General features: G+C 42.7%; 1 protein-coding gene across 1 annotated transcript in view; it reads left to right on the top strand.

Annotated features, from left to right (window-relative positions):
• Positions 1 to 6,731: 6,731 nt before the first annotated feature.
• The window catches only part of LOC147101089 (phosphoethanolamine/phosphocholine phosphatase-like), a 52,555-nt gene continuing 39,781 nt past the window's right edge, over positions 6,732 to 19,505 (top strand). The window contains exon 1 of the mRNA XM_085966272.1: positions 6,732 to 6,816. The gene's annotated coding sequence lies outside the window, so the exon portion shown is untranslated. The remainder of the gene's footprint in view (positions 6,817 to 19,505) is intronic.

Raw genomic sequence — 19,505 nt, 5'->3', positions numbered from 1 at the left:
GTAAATCAATTCTGAGGGATTTGGGGATATGGGGAAAAATACTCAAATCACTTTGGCTATCCACTAATGCGACTAGTTGATTCTTCTCCGAAAATCTATTTAAATGCTTTACCAAACTCTACTGGGCCACTTCAAGGGGTACAAAGGTGCCACTAGTGGTGAGTTCCATAAAGTCATGCAGGCCTCTCAATTTAACACTATTTTCCTCCATGCCCTTATCAAAACCAGGCCACCAGCCATAACCTCTGCCCCTATCATTTTTTTCTCTCTCTCTCTCTCATGGCAGCTGTTGGTGATTCTGCCATTGCCATTTACACTTCATGTAGAGTCATCTTTTGTTTCTTAACTTGTCCATTACCATCTCCTTTTGCCTTGCACCATCGTCCCTTTTGTCTCTTAATCTCTCCTGCCTTCCATCCTATCACAGACCTTCCCTTTTGTTCTTTCCTCCCCTTCCCCCTCTCCCTGCCCCTACACTTGCTTCAAAACCTGTTACATCTCCAACTTTTTCCAGTTCTAACAAAGGGTCATCGACCTGAAACGTTAACTCTGTTTCTCTCTCTACAGATGCTGCCTGACCTGCTGAGTATTTCCAGCATTTTCTGTTTTTTTTATTTCAGATTTCCAGCACCCGCAGTATTTTGCTTTTGTACCAGAGAGAACTTCTGGCCGTTCCTTTGTTTGGTACCTTGCAGAATGTACTTCATGAAAGTCCCTCCGTAATCTGGCTCGGTATACATGTGACATTATTGCTCTTTGCTCCCAACACACATACTGTTCTACTCCTCATTAGTCTGTACAGCATAAGGCTAAAGGTCTTCATTTCCAAATGGGTTGTTGCTATCACGGAGACATGGTTGAGGGAGGGTCAGGACTGGCAGCTAAATATTCCGGGGTATAGAATCTTCAGGCGAGACAGAGGGGGGTGTAAAAGGGGAGGGGGTGTTGCAATATTAATTAAGGAGTCTATTACTGCTGTAAGGAGGGATGATATATTAGCGGGTTCCTCTAATGAGGCCATATGGGTAGAACTTAAAAACAAAAAGGGGTCAAGCACCTTGCTGGGAGTGTACTATAGGCCCCCAAACAGTCAGGGGGAGATAGAGGAACAGATATGCAGGCAGATATCAGAAAAGTGTGAAAATAATAGGGTAGTAATAGTGGGGGATTTCAACTTCCCCAATATAAATTGGGATAGTCAGAGTGTGAAAGGCTGGGAGTGAGCAGAATTCTTAAAGTGCATCCAGGAAAGCTTTTTGAGCCAACATGTAGAAAGTCCTACAAGAGAGGGGGCGGTACTGGACCTAATTCTAGGGAATGTAGCCGGGCAGGTGGTGGAAGTGTCTGTAGGAGAGCATTTTGGCGATAGTGACCACAATTCGGTGAGATTTAAGGTGGTCATGGAAAAAGACAAAGACGGCCCGGAAATCAGGGTTCTAAATTGGGGGAAGGCCGATTTTAATAAGATAAGACAGGATCTGGCAAAAGTGGACTGGGAGCAGCTACTTATAGGAAAATCCACATCAAAGCAGTGGGAGGCTTTCAGAAGGGAAATAGAGAGAGTACAACACCAACATGTTCCTGTAAAGGTCAAGGGTGGGACCAACAAGCAAAGGGAACCTTGGATGACAAAGGATATACAAAAATGCATTAGGAAAAAAAGGGGGGCTTTTGGCAGTTACAAAAGACAAAAGACGGTGGAAGCCCTAGAGGAGTATAAGAGGTGCAGGGGCATACTTAAAAAGGAAATTAGGAGGGCGAGGAGGGGCCATGAAATAACACTGGCGAGCAAAATAAAGGAAAATCCTAAGATGTTTTATAAGTCTATTAAGGGCAAGAGGATAACCAGGGAAAGGGTAGGGCCCATTAGGGACCAAAGTGGCAAGCTGCGTGTAGAGCCAGATGAAGTAGGTGGGGTTTTAAATGAATTTTTTGCCTCAGTGTTCACTATGGAGAAAGACGATGTAGACATAGAAGTCGGGCAAGGGGACTGTGACATACTTGAACATATTAGCATCAAGAGGGAGGAGGTACTAGCGGTTTTAGCAGGCCAAAAAGTGGATAAATCCCCAGGCCCGGACGAGATGTATCCCAGGCTGTTGTGTGAGGCAAAGGAGGAGATTGCAGGGGCTCTGACACAAATTTTCAGAACCTCTCTGGCCACAGGGGATGTACCAGAGGACTGGAGAACAGCTAATGTAGTACCATTATTCAAGAAGGGTAGCAGGGATAAACCAGGGAATTACAGGCCAGTGAGCTTAACATCTGTGGTAGGGAAATTATTGGAAAAAATTCTGAGGGACAAAATTAGTCTCCACTTGGAGAGGCAAGGATTAATCGGGGATAGTCAGCATAGCTTTGTCAAGGGTAAATCATGTCTGACCAATCTGATTGAATTTTTCGAGGGGGTGACCAGGTGTGTGGATGAGGGAAATGCTGTGGATGTGGTTTACATGGACTTCAGTAAAGCTTTTGACAAGGTCCCGCATAGGAGACTGGTCAAGAAGGTAAGAGCCCATGGGATCCAGGGGGCCTTGGCGCGTTGGATCCTAAACTGGCTGAGTGGCAGGAGGCAGAGGGTGATGGTCGAAGGTTGCTTTTGTGACTGGAAGCCTGTGTCCAGTGGGGTACCTCGGGGATCGGTGCTGGGTCCCTTGCTGTTTGTGATCTACATTAATGATTTGGATGAGAATGTAAAGGGTATGATCAGTAAGTTCGCGGATGACACGAAAATTGGTGGGGTGGTAAATTGCGAGGAGGAAAGCCTCAGGCTACAGGACAATATTAACGGGTTGGTCAGATGGGCGGAAAAGTGGCAAATGGAATTTAACCCGGAAAAGTGCGAGGTGATGCATTTTGGACGGACAAATAAGGCAAGGGAATACACAATGAGTGGTAGGACCCTAGGAAGTACAGAGGGTCAGAGGGACCTTGGTGTACATGTACATAGATCCCTGAAGGCAGCGGAACAGGTAGATAAGGTGGTTAAAAAGGCTTATGGGATACTTGCCTTCATTAGCCGAGGCATAGAATATAAGAGCAGGGAGGTTATGATGGAGCTGTACAAAACGCTGGTGAGGCCACAGCTGGAGTACTGTGTGCAGTTCTGGTCGCCTCACTATAGGAAGGATGTGATTGCTTTGGAGAGGGTGCAGAGAAGATTCACCAGGATGTTACCTGGGATGGAGCGCCTCAGCTATGAAGAGAGACTGGACAGGCTGGGGTTGTTTTCCTTGGAGCAAAGAAGGCTGAGGGGGGACCTGATTGAGGTGTACAAAATGATGAGGGGCATAGATAGGGTAGATAAAGAGGAACTTTTCCCCTTAGTAGGGGGGTCAATAACAAGGGGGCACAGATTCAGGGTAAGGGGCAGGAGATTTAGGGGGGATTTGAGGAGGAACTTTTTCACCCAGAGGGTGGTTGGAAGCTGGAACTCACTGCCTGAAAGGGTGGTAGAGGCAGGAACCCTCACAACATTCAAGAAGCATTTGGATGAGCACTTGAAATGCCATTGCATACAAGGCTATGGACCAAATGCTGGAAAATGGGATTAGACTGGACAGGGAGGGATGGGCGGCGCAGACACGATGGGCCGAAGGGCCTCTTTCTGTGCTGTAAAACTCTATGACCCTATACCTTAGATGTTGCCTCAGATATATCCTCCACCAAAATGAATATCTCCTCTCAATAAGAGCATGAGGTCCATCCTCTATGCTCTGGTTTACTGTCATTTTGTAATCCCAATTGATTTGTGTGAATTTACTGGATTTTTGTAACCCGGCTACATTGTTCAACCTTTGAAATAATGCTGCTTTTTTCCAGTGTTACATGCTTTTGTTCCACAGTCTCCCTAACGACATATGGTACCTGTCAGGCCTTATGGAAAACTGGTTTCGTATCCGGATGTAATCGGATTTAAGCTTTCAAATTCTTTGTGGTACAGTATCCATCTTTAAACACACTTTATGCCGATTTGCAGCTTCATCTGTAGAAGTTGCATCTGAGGATGCCTCTATATTCATGTTCCCTGTCTTGAAGCAGTAATTTATTTTATTTACATTAATGCCAATTTGTTTTTTGATAGTCCCTATGTATTCTGAACCATTTCCATAGCAGGGCAATTCACAACCAGATTTAAATGGCAAATCTTTTTCTGATAGGAACGTCTTTTGTTCCCCAGCCCAGAAACAAAACAATCTTGCAGAGCATCATTTTAAAAGGTTTCAGACTCATAATAAGTAATCAGATGGTTTAAAGCAACAATTTGAGTGGAAACAGCTTCCTCTTCATTTTGGTTGCTTTTGTGAAATCTGAACCATTCTGTAGACTCTGAAGGAGTCGGTGCATCTCTGGGAAGGTTAATGACAGTAGCTTGGTACATCAGCAAGAAAGATGGGAAGGGGGTCCTTAGTTGCCTCTGTCAGGATGTTCTGCTGATTATTTGTTGGTACAGGAAACCAAGGAGTGACACATAATTCCCTCTGGTTCTTTTGAGGACCATCATTTCATTTCTCATTGTATGAAAAGGATATGGAAACAAATCTCTTCATGCCCTTCTGGTCCATCGGTGAACTCGTCCACAATTTGATGTATTCTTTCTTCGAACCTCCTTTGTCGTAGACTTAAATTTCTCTTAGACAACCACTTTGGTACTCGGGTTTTGGCTCAAGTCAATGAGCTCCAAGCACTAGTGAATGAATAGTCCTACTTGATTTGGTCTGATTGTGCAGTTCTAAGGCCACATTCAGGTTTCTACCCAAGCTAGTTTCTCCGTTTCATCTCAGAAGATAGTTATCTGCCTTTTACCCACCTCATAAATGCAGTTTGGAATGTCATTTTAATTCTAGTGATGTTCATAGAGTAGTAATCTTTCATATAAATTGTACTAACTCCCTTCAGATGTCTTGGCAGTATTAGTGGCTCATCTTCCATGAAACATGGCTAAAATAATTTTTTTAAAGTTATAATCCATGCAGCTAAGAAAGCTTCAGGCTTGACCAAGAGACACACCATGATATTCATTTCGGCCTACTGGACTAAATTGAAACCGGTTTTCATTAAGAGTATCTAAAGTTACATGGTGTAGTTCACACACTATATTACAAAATATTATTGCTTAGCTCGAGCAAGTGTCAGTCCTTGTAGCTAGAATGTCAACCCTATGTAAGAACGCCCATCCTGCTCATCCTCTTGATTGGACAGTCTTCTGTAGATGCCAAGAATGCAGCAATAAATTACATTTCCTTGTAGTATATCCTCATTCTTTGAATTTGGGCATCTTTCAACACTGGTCTCCCATCCTAGCAACCCCTCTATCACTTTTTAAAATTCATTTTTAGGAAGTAGCCTTCACTGGCAAGGCCAGCATTCATTGCCCATCCCTAATTGCCCTTGAGAAGGTGGTGGGCCACCTTCTTGAACCACTAGCAATATAATACAACTGAGTGGCTTGCTCGGTCGCTTCAGAGGGCACTGAAGAGTCAAATACGTTGGTGTGGGACGAGTCACACATGGGCCAGACTGGGTATGGATGGCAGGTTTTCTTCCCTAAAGGACATTAGTGAACCAGTTGGGTTTTTACAGCAATCTAACAGCTTCATAATTTTTGCTGATAGTAGATTTTTTTTATTTCCGTACTTTTTTAAAAACTGAAATCAAATTCTCAAACTGCCATGGTGATGTTTGAACTCTCATTCGCTGGATTATTAGTCCAGGCCTCTGGATTACTAGTCCAGTAACATAACCAATACCCAATCGTACCCGTACGCTATCACTTTCTAGGAAAAGGTTCAAATTTGGTGTCTTTTTGCTGGCCAAGCTGCTTGAGAGAGTAATGAGGTTTTTATAGTGCAGTGAACTGAGGAGAATGGGCAACATTCTTGTAGGTTGAATTGGTTGACATCAAACTGTACTAAAGATACGTTGTTGCTCTGTGATTTGCCCATCTGGAACAGTGTGGAATTGGCAAACTTCTGTGATGTGTAGAGGATGTCTCTATTCAAAGAATGAAAAGAATCTATAGGTAGAAATTTATTGCTGTTTTATAGTGGTCAAAATATTCCTTGTATCTGTTACATTTAGCAGAATGTTTAATTAGTACTGAGAAGGAAAGTCTGGAAAGGGTTCAAATCTTCAACATGGCAGCTACAAGTCTTCCTGAGAACAGATAGTAAATCAGCTTGAAAAGGCTATGGGATACATTTTCAGAGACTGCTAGGCTGTTTATTATTTGAATCTGCCTGCCTCAGCTAAGGTGTTTTCACTTGTTTTTATCCCTGCCGCTGGATGGAACACCTCATGAATCTGGAAGGGGTGCCTCTGTAGGCACACTTTCGGATTCCAGGTAGTGTCCAGAAACTACAGTTGGCTTCAGTTCAGGGATTGCACCTGAAACCCACTTTAAACTGTTGCCATTTATGATGTCTTTCTTTTGAGTAGCATCAGATTTTTATTGGGCTGCCTGAGCACTTCACAGTTAACAAGAAAACGTTACATTTGATATAAACCTCCGATGCATTAAGATAAACATTGCTTTACTTTGAGTCTTCAAATACAACTTTTTTTTGGTCCAAAAAAACTACAATTTTTGGGCAATGTTGGGGGTATAGCCAAGAAAGAAAAAAAAAGTGTGAGTGCCACCATTAGAGGAGAATATGGAATAGATCTCTCCAGGGGATCTAGGAATAATTTACCTTGGAAATAATTTTTCTAAAATATCTTTTTGCATTAAGGAACACATTTGTTCACTCCGAGTGTTTTATTTTGGGATATCCGAAGACAAAACTGAAGAATCCGTCTGATACAGACTTTTAAATGGTGAGTGTCCCATACTAGAACAGCAAGAGATTAGATGTCTATTTTTATATAGTAACTGTAAAGTTGTGTTTTCAAATGGTTACTGCTGGCTATATCCTATTCATTGCAAAATTAATTGAAAATGAAAATCCAACCCTTGTGAAAAGAGTGCAAACTTTCAAGTAACCCCTAAAGTGACTGAATTACTAGAATTTGAGAAACTCGAGATTTTTATGGATAATTCAGTCAAGATTGTGTGAAATCCAAAAGTACTAAAACTGTTCTTTAAGTTGAACATATCTTTTTTTAATATGGGTGTACGACTCATCCTGCGCAACTGACCTTACGTCAGTATATATTAATGCATATTATGCAATTTTATTTGTGTGTTATGATGAAGCCACCAAAGTGCATGAACTGACAAATGCAGATATCAGAAACTGAAATTTTATTGTGGTTGCAAAGCGGGCTTGTGTATAAATACACAAGAGTTTCTATTTAAAATGTTTAAGCCCTATTGTGTTCATATAAATTATTCTAAGAATATGTTAAAATCTGAGGGGGTGGAAAAAGGCATTTTTGTAATGGTTCACTTCAAGTAAACCTGCTTGTATGTATCATAAGTAGAAAGAATAACAAAGTTGATGTTTACAAGTGTATCAGTAAATCTTTCTCATTTGTTCAACCTCCATAAATAGGAATTGCCCTATAGGGGTTGTCGTTCATGAAGGGGCATGTCTCAAGTGTTTTTCATTCATAGGATGATAATTCTTATTTGCATGAGATTATCTTCAAAGAAATGTTGTGGTCTCAACAATTTACTTAACTTTTATTTTCACTTTTTCCAGCAAAGGTATTTAAAATTATTTTTCTTCTTGCTCATTTCGCCAGCAAGGGCCAATCATTGTATGTAGCCAATTACAAGATCACAAGATAATTATGGATGAGGAAAGTCCTTCAGTCCCTCTTAGTTCATCCATCCAGAAAGACTTTGGGGGGGGGGGGGGGGGGGGGATAGATATTCAGTATCGCCTCGTTTGGGGCGCCATTATCGGACGTGCACAAAGTTTAGCGCCTGGCACTAATTATCACCTCCGACAGCAAATTTGGCTTTTATCGTCCTTGGAGGTGATTGGAGCGCTAAATCAGGCGCTTCACACCTGTCTTAAGGCACAAAGGCTGAGGAGCGAGGTGCTACTTCAATGCACTGGCGAAGCAAGGAAGGGCAAATCAAAATAAACCTCCCAAGTGCTGCTCGGTACCCAAAACTCCTTCACACAACATTGAATCTCTCCAGAAGTCAGTCTCTCTCTCTCTCTCTCTCTCTCTCTCTCGGAATGCGTGGTGCAAAAATGTCACCGACAAAAAAAGGCAGGAAGCGGTCGCCTTTAAATAGCGCTCCCCTAGTCCCTTTCTGACAGCAAAACGCTCCCCTCAACCTGTCGTTGCTAGCGGCGGGCAGTAAGGCAGGGGGCGCCGCTCAATATCCGGTCCGGGGCGCTAACGGGGCGTTGTGCACTTGACTGACTTCACGATCTGCCGGCGCAAGAGATCGTGGCGGTAGTGTTTAGCGTCGCCGCAAAACGTCTAGTTAATTTCGCGAGCGGTGCAAACATCGCCGGGCGCTAGTTGCTTTGTGCCCCATTAGCGCCCTCTTAAGGCGCTAACGGGAGGCGCAAACAAGTGAATTTTTTCCCCCTAGAAGTCTCCTTCTGCCTCCCCTCCCCCCACCATTACAGTATCCAGCTGTTTTTTAAATGATTGTGTCAGCCTTGCCCCAGTGGTAGCAATTGCACCTCTGAGTCAGAAGGTTGTGGGCTCAAATCCCATTGCAGCAGTTGAGCACATAATCTAAGTTGACACTTCAGTGCAGTACTGAGGGAGTGCTGCATTTTGGGAGGTGCTGTCATTTGGAGCAGTCTTTAAACTCAGGCCGCTCTCTCAGGTGGACATAAAAAAATCCTGTGGCACTGTTTGAAGAGGAGCCAGGGAGCTTTCCTGGCTTACTAGTTTGAACCTGTGTTCCCTTTTCTTGCTGTCACAATTTAATTTTCCAGATTTACCTTTTTCTTTAGTGTTGTATAACTCTGTAAGATAACCTCCTGAGATGCCTCTTTTTAAAGCTGAAGTTTCAATATTCTTTCTTCATAACTCGACCTCTCTAACTTGGGATTCGTTTTGTGACCTTGACTATCTCCCTTGTGTTTTGGTGAACAGAACTGGACATAGCATTGAAGGTGTAGTCTGACCAGAGTGCTATAGAGTCTGATCATGACTTCCTCTGATTTGTATTCTACTGTTCTGACTCTATAATTCAAATTTATATTTGCTTTGTTGATTGCAGCTCTGCAGTGGTTGGATGTTCCCCTACATTACAAGAGTGAATAAACTTCAAAAGTACTTAATTGGCTGTGAAGCGTTTTGAACATCCTGAGATCACGAAAGGCAGTATATAAATGCAACTTGGTTCTTCTTTCATGTTGAGCATAAGTTTCACTATGACTCCCAAATCTTTTTCAACTTGATCCTTAGCTGTTTCAACACCATTCATGGAGTGCGCCACCCTCTTCCTTCCTATGTTTAGCTCTTTACAATTGTCTGTATTAAATAATAATCTGGTATTCTTCTGCTAACTTATTTGTCCAACTCATTCTGCAATTTCTGAGCTGCTTCCACTGCCCCTCCTATTTTCATATCATCTGCAATTTTGACCAATTTGCATTGGGTTTCTGAGCTCAAGTCATTGATGTAAATTAGAAACAGTAGTATCCCCAACATTGATTCCTGGGGCACCACACTTACTAGTTCTCTCCTACCCCAACATAATCTAGGTCGACACTTCAGTGCTGTACTGAGAGAGTTGTTTTCTACCCTTCAGATAATTTCCTATTCATACCCAAGATACGCTCTGAATCCTCATAGCTTTGAGTTTGATAGCTTCTTTTGTGGAACTTTGTCAAATACCTTTTGGAAATCTAGGTACAACACATAATAGGGCTTACTTGGGCTGTTACTTCCTCAAAATCTTGGAGGAGGTTGAACTGATAGGATCTTCCTCTTTTGAATCCGTATTGACTGCTGTTTACTAAGTTAATGGCCCGGATTTTGCAATCAGTGTCGAATGATTGGCACTAGCTGTTCATTACACTTACATGTGCCCACAGACTTTCTGTGGGCTTTTGCACTGGAACTTGGTTATTACAGAGCAAAAACAGCATGGCGCTCTCTACAGGGGGTAAGGGACCTGTATGAATAAGGCAAGCAAAGGCGTGTTTTCTTAACCAATCAGATTGAAGAATCCTTACTGAGTCACGCAGGGCTGGATTTTTACCAACCTCGTCCGGTCCATGGCGGGCGACGTCTATGGCGGGTCCCAGCCTCGCTGCTGGCTCCAGCCTGCTGTCCAAAATGATTTTCCCCTGATTGGGCTTGTTAAGCCCGCCCAGCGTGTGTGCCAGCCAATTGAAGGAAGCGGATCTGATGACGTCATTTGTTGACAGGTCATCAGCTGGTTTCCTTAAAGGGACCATGCGCAAATTGATTTTGACATTTGTGCTGTCAGTATTCTACAGCATTGAGGTACTGCAAACACTGCCGAGCACTGCAGAGGTGAACGGCTACACGCAGGCTCTCCCATGACTCAGGAGGGAGTCACAGCACACAGGGAGATTCTCTTCCCTTCCAATGGGCGGAAGAGACCTCCCCAGGAGACCAACGCAGCGTGGTTGCATATTACACAGGAGGACACAAGCAGGATGTCGTCAGGAGGACCAAGCTGCAGTGGCGCAAACCTTTCAATGATCTCAGTAGATCATGTGTTTTAGCCAATGTTCATGTGAAGTTTCTGTTGTTGTGCTGTCAAACATTGAAACCTTTATTTTGAACACTTTGTGTTCTTGGACAGATCTGTGTGCACCTTTGGAAATGGCTTAGTGAGCTGCAGTGAATGGTGAGACATAACAGTACCCCCTGCAATGGTGATGAGTGTGAAAGGAATGGCTTGGGCATTGTAGGGATACTTGGTGTTGGTGTGGGGTGGTGCCAACCTGGCGCATCATGTGGCAGTCAGGATGTACAGCATCAAGTGAAGTAAATCTGGCCATGGTGAGGCCATCCCTGGCCTCCCGGGCAGCAATGATGCCCTCTGTCCTGTGCAGCATCAGTTGATTGCGGAAAAAGTTGGTGGTGTTGTTGGTGCTGCTGATGTTGGGGCTGATCGTGGTGGATTTCTGAGGACCAAGGTGAGATAGTTTCAAGGGCACCGATACTGATGTAATAGATGGCGGGTGAAGTTGAGATGACAGAAGCGATCTGTCAGTGGTGAGAGAGGTTGTTCCAATGAGGTGACACTGGATAGAGAGTTTACTCCAAACACTTGCAACCTGCATAAAGCTCCATCTGTCTTCTAAATGCAGTAAGCAACAGCTTCTGAGCTTGGAAAGTGAGCAGCTGTGAGATAGGAGCTTTTACAGCACATTTGCAGCAGTCAAGTAATAAGACGATTCCATGGCCATTCAACTCCCGACCTTACCTGACGTGATCCCCGAGCAGTGTAAACCCTGTGGGCAACCTGGTAATCTCTGAAGGTGAGCTCAAAATAGTTCTTAATGGTCTGTTAACAAGGTCATAATAACCTGAATTGCCTCCCCCGCTGCTGCGTGTCGGGTCTACTCCGCACTGACAGACCCGACATTTGGGAAAGGTGCGTGGCGGCGGGTTGACAGCGGGGTCCCGACCAAAAAATTCCCCCGCAGAGTCTAAACAAGGAAGTGTAAGTTAGAATAATTAATTCAGTGTCCAATCAGGTACAGAAAGTGATATAAAGAGAGGGAAAGAAAGATGGGATTGAGAGAAATAAGAGACAAAGAAAAAGTAAAAAAATATATATTAAAATTTCCAACAATAAATAAAATCTGAAGGAATGACACTATACACTTATAAAAGTTAATTTTCAGTGCCGGAGAGGTTGTTTGGCAGTAATTAAAGCTTATTATGCCATTAAAAATTCACTTGCACTTGAATGGACAAGCTCTACCTTTTTCTGCCGTGTTTAGTGGGTATCTAGTGGGTGGGTAACGCAACATCATGCCCTTGGAAGTTGCCGTCCGAGTTGCCCCGCTCCTCCTTCGCTCTGACAGTACCTTGTCGAGAGACCCGGCATTCAAATACATGGAATGGCATGAATGCCGAGACTCCCGGCGAGCTACTGTTGGAGCGAAGCTTTTGGAGTGGAGGAGCTGGGAAACTTGGACAGTAACTTCCTAATTTCTGCGTTTAACTGCGCATGTACGTACGCCGATAGTTGCTGTCCAATTTACTCATTAATAACGGTAAGCGCTGTTAGCCTCATTATTTCTACTGCAAAATCCAGGCCATTATTGTACAGATAATCTTTGTGTTTACACCTGATACAAATCCATCGTATTACACAGGATTGCAGGCTAATGGGTTTGCAGTTGCATGTGTCTGATTTGTCACCCTTTGTGAATATTTGGTGCTGGAATCGATTGTTCGAGGTATGAGGTGTATAGAATGAATTATTACACAATCCAGTTGTGCAGGAATGAGTTATTTCATTCTGATATTTAGGATGGAGTTTGAAATAAGGAAAAATTGAAAACCTGCAACGATTCTAACTTGAATTTATCCAAGAGATCAAAGTATCCTAAAGAAATATAGCATCTTTAGGCAGCACTTTTTTGCTTATGTTTTTGTGAAAATCATAAAAATTGATATGTGCAGTTTTTTTATTGTCGTGCAACATGTTACAACATTTTACATTCCCCAAGGTTGTTGCTAATTAGTCTTGTGGTGATTCAAAGCGTTCCCTCTTCTGATGTAATGGATTATTTGTCAATTTGTAGTGGGAAGGAAAACTTGATTCCGTGGAGGAACCCTTACCATTTATGGTGTTGAACTGAACTTGCATTTTAAGCACAGTGATAATCTAGTTCAATATATACTGGTGTGCAATAGTGACTAATACTGTATGAAACTGATAAATTTTGTTGTATTAAACTGCACTTTGGTGAGCAGTATTTTAGGACTGGTGATATACACCTCATGCTTCCCATTTGATTCTGGTGAATCCAATGCTTGTAACAGCATAAAATCTGAAAGACTGAATAAACATATTAAATAAACAGAATGCTTGCAAAGGACCCGCTTTATGCTGACATCAATTTGTCCATGTTTACTCTTAAATAATCCACTTGTAAAATCTACTGTTTGTTACATTCTGTACCTTTTTATGCTGTTCTAAATTTTGAGAGTAAGATTTTGTATTCAGCAAGGTGAAAGATGACCTTGCTGGAGATTGGAATGTATTTCCACTGTTGCACACTCAGGTCAGGTTTACTACTGTTTTTTGTACAGTAGAGCTCCCTTTACACTGACCAACAATGTGTCTTAACCCTATCCTCAAACCTGTAGCCTCATATTTTATTAGATTGACATCTCCATTCCCCATGTTAGTAATCTCTCTGTGAAATAGCCTAATTAGTTCCAAACAATGAGCAGTTTTGTGCTGCGGACTCTTAACCGGTAGGTGAATGCTGCTCAGACTTCTGTAACTTAAAATTATTAATAGCTGTTGAAGAAAAAGGGGACTATTCATCCCATTAGTCTGAGCTGGGTCCGAGCCCAGTTCTTGCACACAATGTTTTTAACATTTTCTCTATCATTACACTGAATGCTTTGTAAAGACAAATACGTCATTGAGATCATTGTGTAGATTGTTTCTAGTGTTGCCTGCATAAGCCAAAGAAAGGGGGTACAGTATAGTCAGAAAATAAGCTGCTGCAGCTCAATTGTGAAGTCATCATAACACTTTCCAATAACAAATATTTGTAAGCACAAAAGTGAAATAACAAAACTAGCAAGGCAGGTTCTTAACAGTCAATTAACTAGTATGACTATATTATTTAAAATGGATTTATAAAAATGTATTTTCAGATATAACAGGCACAGTAGCTATGTGACAGTACAAATTTGTATTTAATTTCTTTTGTTTCAACGCCAAAGTTGATTTTGTCAGATGTGAAGTGCATGCTTTTACTGTAGAGTCACACCGCACTTACCTAAGCCCAGGGAACTTGGGTACAGGCTATTGAGCCAACAGTGCCCCATGCTATGTGTAGGGGTATTGCTGGGGTTAAAATGACTGAAACAGCACAGAGCATGGTTAAGCTTTCCTCTGCTTGTATGGTGGGACTACCACACCCATTAGGGCATTGGCTTGCGTGGTTATCTGAGGCCAAGTGGAAAGAATTACATTTCACAGTGATGGTTCTACTCGTCCAGTTGCCATCAATAAGCCAAATGAGTGGTCAACCATCAACAGTACCCCGAAGTATCGCAGATCTGCCCGATTTCAAGTTTCAGTTTACCGAGCCTCCTGATTTCTGATTTCTCATGGCCAGTCATGTCGGAATGAACCTAATCACGGAGAGCCTGTTTACCATACTGATGATTATATTTCCGTCATTAAAAAATAGGCTGAGTATATTTCTATTATAACTGACTTTTTTTTAAATGCTGGAAACACTCAGCAGATCTGGTAGCATCTGTGGAGAGAGAAAGAGTTAACAGTTCAGGTCGATGACTGTTCGTCAGAACTGGAAATCACATTTGCATCGTTAAACTATTGCAATGAATTTGCAATGACAAGTGTTAAAGCCCTACTTTTTAATTTTTCTTTAAAAAAATATGTGTGTGTGTGTGTGTGTGTGTGTGTACACTGAGAATTAAAAAAAAAAAATTATGTAACACTTTGACTTGCTGAAACTTTTCCTGTAATATTAATGATTTAATTTTCGGCAACTTTTTTCCTCTACCATAAAATACGTTGCAATTCAAACAATGGTTTGCCCTTTGTCATTCTACTAATGATATCACCCCAGAATTTGTGTGTGCAACTCTTCATTAACTTAAGACTGGTTGAATGTGAAGATTTTCTGCAGGGTTTGGTGTCTGTGGCGCTCATGTGGATTAGGGCGGCAAGCTCAAAAATGAAGATGGTAACTGAAGTAAGAGGATTTTTTTTTTAATTCCTGTTATTCTATCACCAATGTTCAGTAAAACATGTAGAAATTCAAAAGTATAACTTTAAGTGAAGATTTCTAATTTTAAAAAATAAACTTAAAAAATATTAGCAAGACATCACATTATTGAAAATATCACGTTGCATCAGTAATGTGGTATCATAATGTTCAACATAAAAGTTAGGGGAGCTCATTCCAACTCCCTACGCACTTCAGCATAAGCCAGCACAATGACAGATATCTGCTCTGCGCGCACACTACCAAGAGGACTTGGGTCATGCAGTATAGGATGGCAATGCAGAACCACACCTTATCCCACCTATGGTTGTCTCAGTTCCAGGAAAGTGGCCTTGAAACTCAATCTACTCACCAAAAGGAAATTTCTGCATAAATATGCCATACTCTCCAAAGGTATTCAAGCAAAACTACAGAATATTAAACTAAACCCCTGGGCCGGATATTAACTGAGGGGGGAGGGCGGGCGGGGTGGGGGGGGGGGGTACTGGATTGAGGTCAGGAAACCCGGAAGAACGGGTTTCCCTCTGGCCCTGCCGATTTTAACAGCAGGACCTGATTAACATTTTCCCAGCTGCAACCAGCCAGATTGAGAGGCTGTCTGTCGGCCGGATAGGTCTTCGGCGCCAGGGAGCAGAGCAGAGCAGAGAGGAAGGATTGGAGAGGCCGGGGTGGGGAGGAAAGGAAGATCAGGAGTCTTGAGCCGGACAACATCGGGAAGATCGGAAAGCTCAGGGGGAAGCCCTCATGGAGAAGATCGCAAGGGTCGGGGGTGTGGGAGTGAAGCAGGTAAGCTGGATCCAGCAGGTAAGTGGAAAGGCATTTACCTCCTGGATATAGCAATCCTCGCCTCCCTTTAGCCACCGGCTTCCCACGGCCCGGGGAACCCATCCGGCCAGGATTAAATTCAAAATGGTGGTTAAATGTGAGTCTCCCAGCTTCATTATAATATTTAAATTGTCAACCCGCCTCCTGCGAGCAGGTTGGTTGCCCATTCCACCTCCACTAAAATCGAAAGTGGACGGGTTGGAGTCAGAATTCAGATTTTCATCATTTTAACACCCCAACCCACCCATTTTTGGGGGTTAACCCTCCCCCATGTGTCTCTTTTTCAACCCTGGGTAGCTGTCCTCGGCAGACAACACCCTCCATGAAAACCAACAGCACAGCAACCATTGTGGTCCATTGAAGTATTTGATGATCTCAACTATACTTATCCATATAGCCTTCAATTTTGTTCCAAAGCAGATATTTATCCAGTCATCCTATTTTGGATGCTGACCCTGGGAGACAAGAGTGGGAAAAATACTCAGTTCTGTGGTTTCTTGTACAGCACCAAAAAATTGAAAGAAAACTAAGTTAATGTCCATATTATATGTGTTGCACTAAAAATAAATCAAAAACCCTTGATGTGTCTATGTTTTGTGAGATTAAATGTACAGTTGAGCTGCATGGTTTGCCGAATACATAGACTGAATAGCTGGCCCACACATTACTGAATTACAGTGGAAGCCTCATCCTAACGGCTCTGCCGAAAGGGAAGTCAACTTTGTGGAAATTGCTGTCCTCATAAAGAGGGAAGAGAAATCAGAGGAACACGGTCTGGACATATCTTGTTCACACTGTCTGAACATAGCTTGCGCGCACTGGTTTAAGAGTAGCATTGGTAGAGGTCATGTTTCAGGGAAAGGAAGCAGAGGGTAAATTGTCAATCACCTGTAACAGTTGGTTTAACGCAGCATTGGTAGAGACCTGGAAGGAGGCTGGCTGATCATTTTTAACCAGGCAATTATTTGTGTACTGGGTTTGTCGGATTAACAAAGGAGAAAGTTAGAAATAGAATGCTATTAAAGGATTAAGTTCATAGAATCATAGAATGGTTACAGCACGGAAGAAGGCCATTCGGCCCGTCGAGCCCGTGCCGGCTCTCTGCAAGAGCGCTTCAGCTAGTCCCACTCCCCCGCCCTTTCCCCGTAGCCCTGCAAATTTATTTCCTTCAGATACTTATCCAACTCCCTTTTGAAAGCCGTGAAGGCCTGAACCTGCCTCCACCACCCTTTCAGGCAGTGCATTCCAGATCTTAACCACGCACTGCGTAAAAAACATTTTTTTCTTACATCGCCTTTGGTTCGTTTGCCAATCACCTTAAATCTGTGTCCTCTGGTTCTCAACCCTTCAGCCAATGGGAACAGTTTCCCTCTATCTACTCTGTCCAGACCCCTCATGATTTTGAACACCTCTATCAAATCTCCTCTCAATTGTCTCTGCTCCAAGGAAAACAACCCCAGCTTCTCCAGTCTATCAACGTAACTGAAGTCCCTCGTTCCTGGAATCATTCTCATAAATCTTTTCTGCACCCTCTCTAAGGCCTTCACATCCTTCCTAAAGTGTAGTGCCCAGAATTGGACACAGTACTCCAGTTGGGGCCGAACTAGTGTTTTATACAGGTTCATCAAAAATGTCCACACTTTTGTACTCTATACCTCTATTCATGAAGCCCAGGATCTCGTAAGCCTTTTCAACTGCTTTCTCAACCTGCCCTGCCACCGTCAACAATTTGTGCACACATACCCCCAAGTCTCTCTGTTCGTGCACCCCCTTCAGGATTGCACCATATGTCCTCTCCTCAATCTTTCTACCAAAATGTATCACTTCACACTTTTCTGCGTTAAATTTCATCTGCCACATGTCCACCCATTTCACCAGCAGGCCATGTTTTCCTGAAATCTATCACTTTCCTCCTCAATGTTCACTATACTTCCAAATTTTGTGTCATCTGCAAATTTTGAAATTGTGCCCTGTACACCCACGTCCAAGTCATTAATATATATCAAGAAAAGCAGTGGTCCTAAAACTGACCCCTGGGGAACACCTTCCTCCAGTCCAAAAAACAACCGTTCACCACTACACTCTTGTTTCCTATCACTTAGCCAATTACGTATCCAGGCTGCCACTGTCCCTTTTATTCCATGGGCTTCAACTTTGCTGGCAAGCCTATTATGTGGCACTTTGTCGAACGCCTTTTGGAAATCCATGTACACCACGTCAATTGCATTACACTCATCAAACCTCTCTGTCACCTCATCAAAGAACTCAAATCAAGTAAATTAAACATGATTTGCCTTTAACAAATCCGTGCTGGCTTTCCTTAATTAATCCACACTTGTCCATGTGACTGTTAATTTTGTCCCTGATTACTGTTTCTAAAAGCTTCCCCACTACCAAGGTCAAACTGACTGGCCTGTAGTTGCTGGGTTTATCTTTACACCCTTTTTTGAACAATGGTGTAACATTTGCAATTCTCCAGTCCTCTGGCACCACCCCCCTATCTAAGGAGGATTGGAATATTATGGCCAGTACCTCCGCGATATCCTCCCTCAATTCCCTCCGCATCCTAGGATGCAACCCATCCGCTCCTGGTGACTTACCTTTTAAATACAGCCAGCCTTTCTAATACTTCCTTTATCAATTTTTATTCTATCAAGTATCTCCACCACCACCTCCATTACTATGTCTATGGCAGCATCCACTTCCTTGGTAAAGACAGATGCAAAGTACTCATTTAGTACCTCAGCCAGTACCTATGCACAGGTCTCCTTTTTGGTCCCTAATCGGCCCCATCCCTCCTTACTACCCTTTTGCTATTTATATGCCTGTAGAAGACTTTTGGATTACCTTTTATGTTGGCTGCCATTCTATTCTCATACCCTCTCTTTATCCCTCTATTTTCATTTTCAGTTCTCCTCTGACCTTTCTGTATATAGCCTGATTCTCGGATGTATTTACAATCTGTCATATGCGCTCTTTTTCTGCTTCATCATATTCTCTCTTTCTTTCGTCATCCAGGGAGGCCTGACTTTTTAGTTGCCCTGCCTTTCCCCCTAGTGGGAATGTACCTCAACTGTACCTGAACTATTTCCTCTTTAAAGCCAGCCTATTGTTCCATTACAGTTTTGCCTGCCAATCTTTGATTCCAGTTTACACGGGCCAGATCTGTTCTCATCCCACTGAAATTGGCTTTCCCTCAGTTAAACATTTTTACTCTAGAATGCTCCCTGTCCTTTTCCATAGCTAATCTAAACCTTATGATATGACCACTGCTCCCTAAATGTTCACCTACTGACACTTGCTCCGATTGACCTACCTCATTCCCCAGAACCAGATCCAGCAATGCCTCCTCCCTCGTCAGGCTGGAAACATACTGATCAAGAAAGTTCTCCTGAACACACTTCAGAAATTCTTCCCCCTCTCTGCCCTTAACACGATTACGATCCCAGTCTATATTAGGATAGTTTAAGTCCCCCATTAAAGTTGTACCTGGTTCATTTTCAATGTAATGTTTAGATACTCGCACCTTTGTGAGGACAGTTTTATAATGTTTTTGCACAGAAACTACTTGCTCATCCAAAACTCAGTGTTCAGTCTTCCTCTGCCATGTCACTAGGTCAGTTTCTGTGATGGATGGGAAGTTGAGACTATTAGACATATCTATTCACCACAGATGATGAGAAATGAAGTTAGGTTAGAGTTCAATAAGAATACAAAGGCTAGTTCACTAAGGCTAACCACACTGAAAAGGGATAGCAGAGGCAAGGGTGTAGGATCACTACTCCACCTTTTTAACGGGGAGAAACATTTTAAAATCTCAGTATT

This window comes from Somniosus microcephalus, chromosome 24, assembly GCF_052327205.1.
Source record: "Somniosus microcephalus isolate GS21.2 chromosome 24, FLI_Smic_1.0, whole genome shotgun sequence".
Classification (NCBI taxonomy): Eukaryota; Metazoa; Chordata; class Chondrichthyes; order Squaliformes; family Somniosidae; genus Somniosus; species Somniosus microcephalus.
This window is presented reverse-complemented; position numbering and strand designations above follow the sequence as displayed.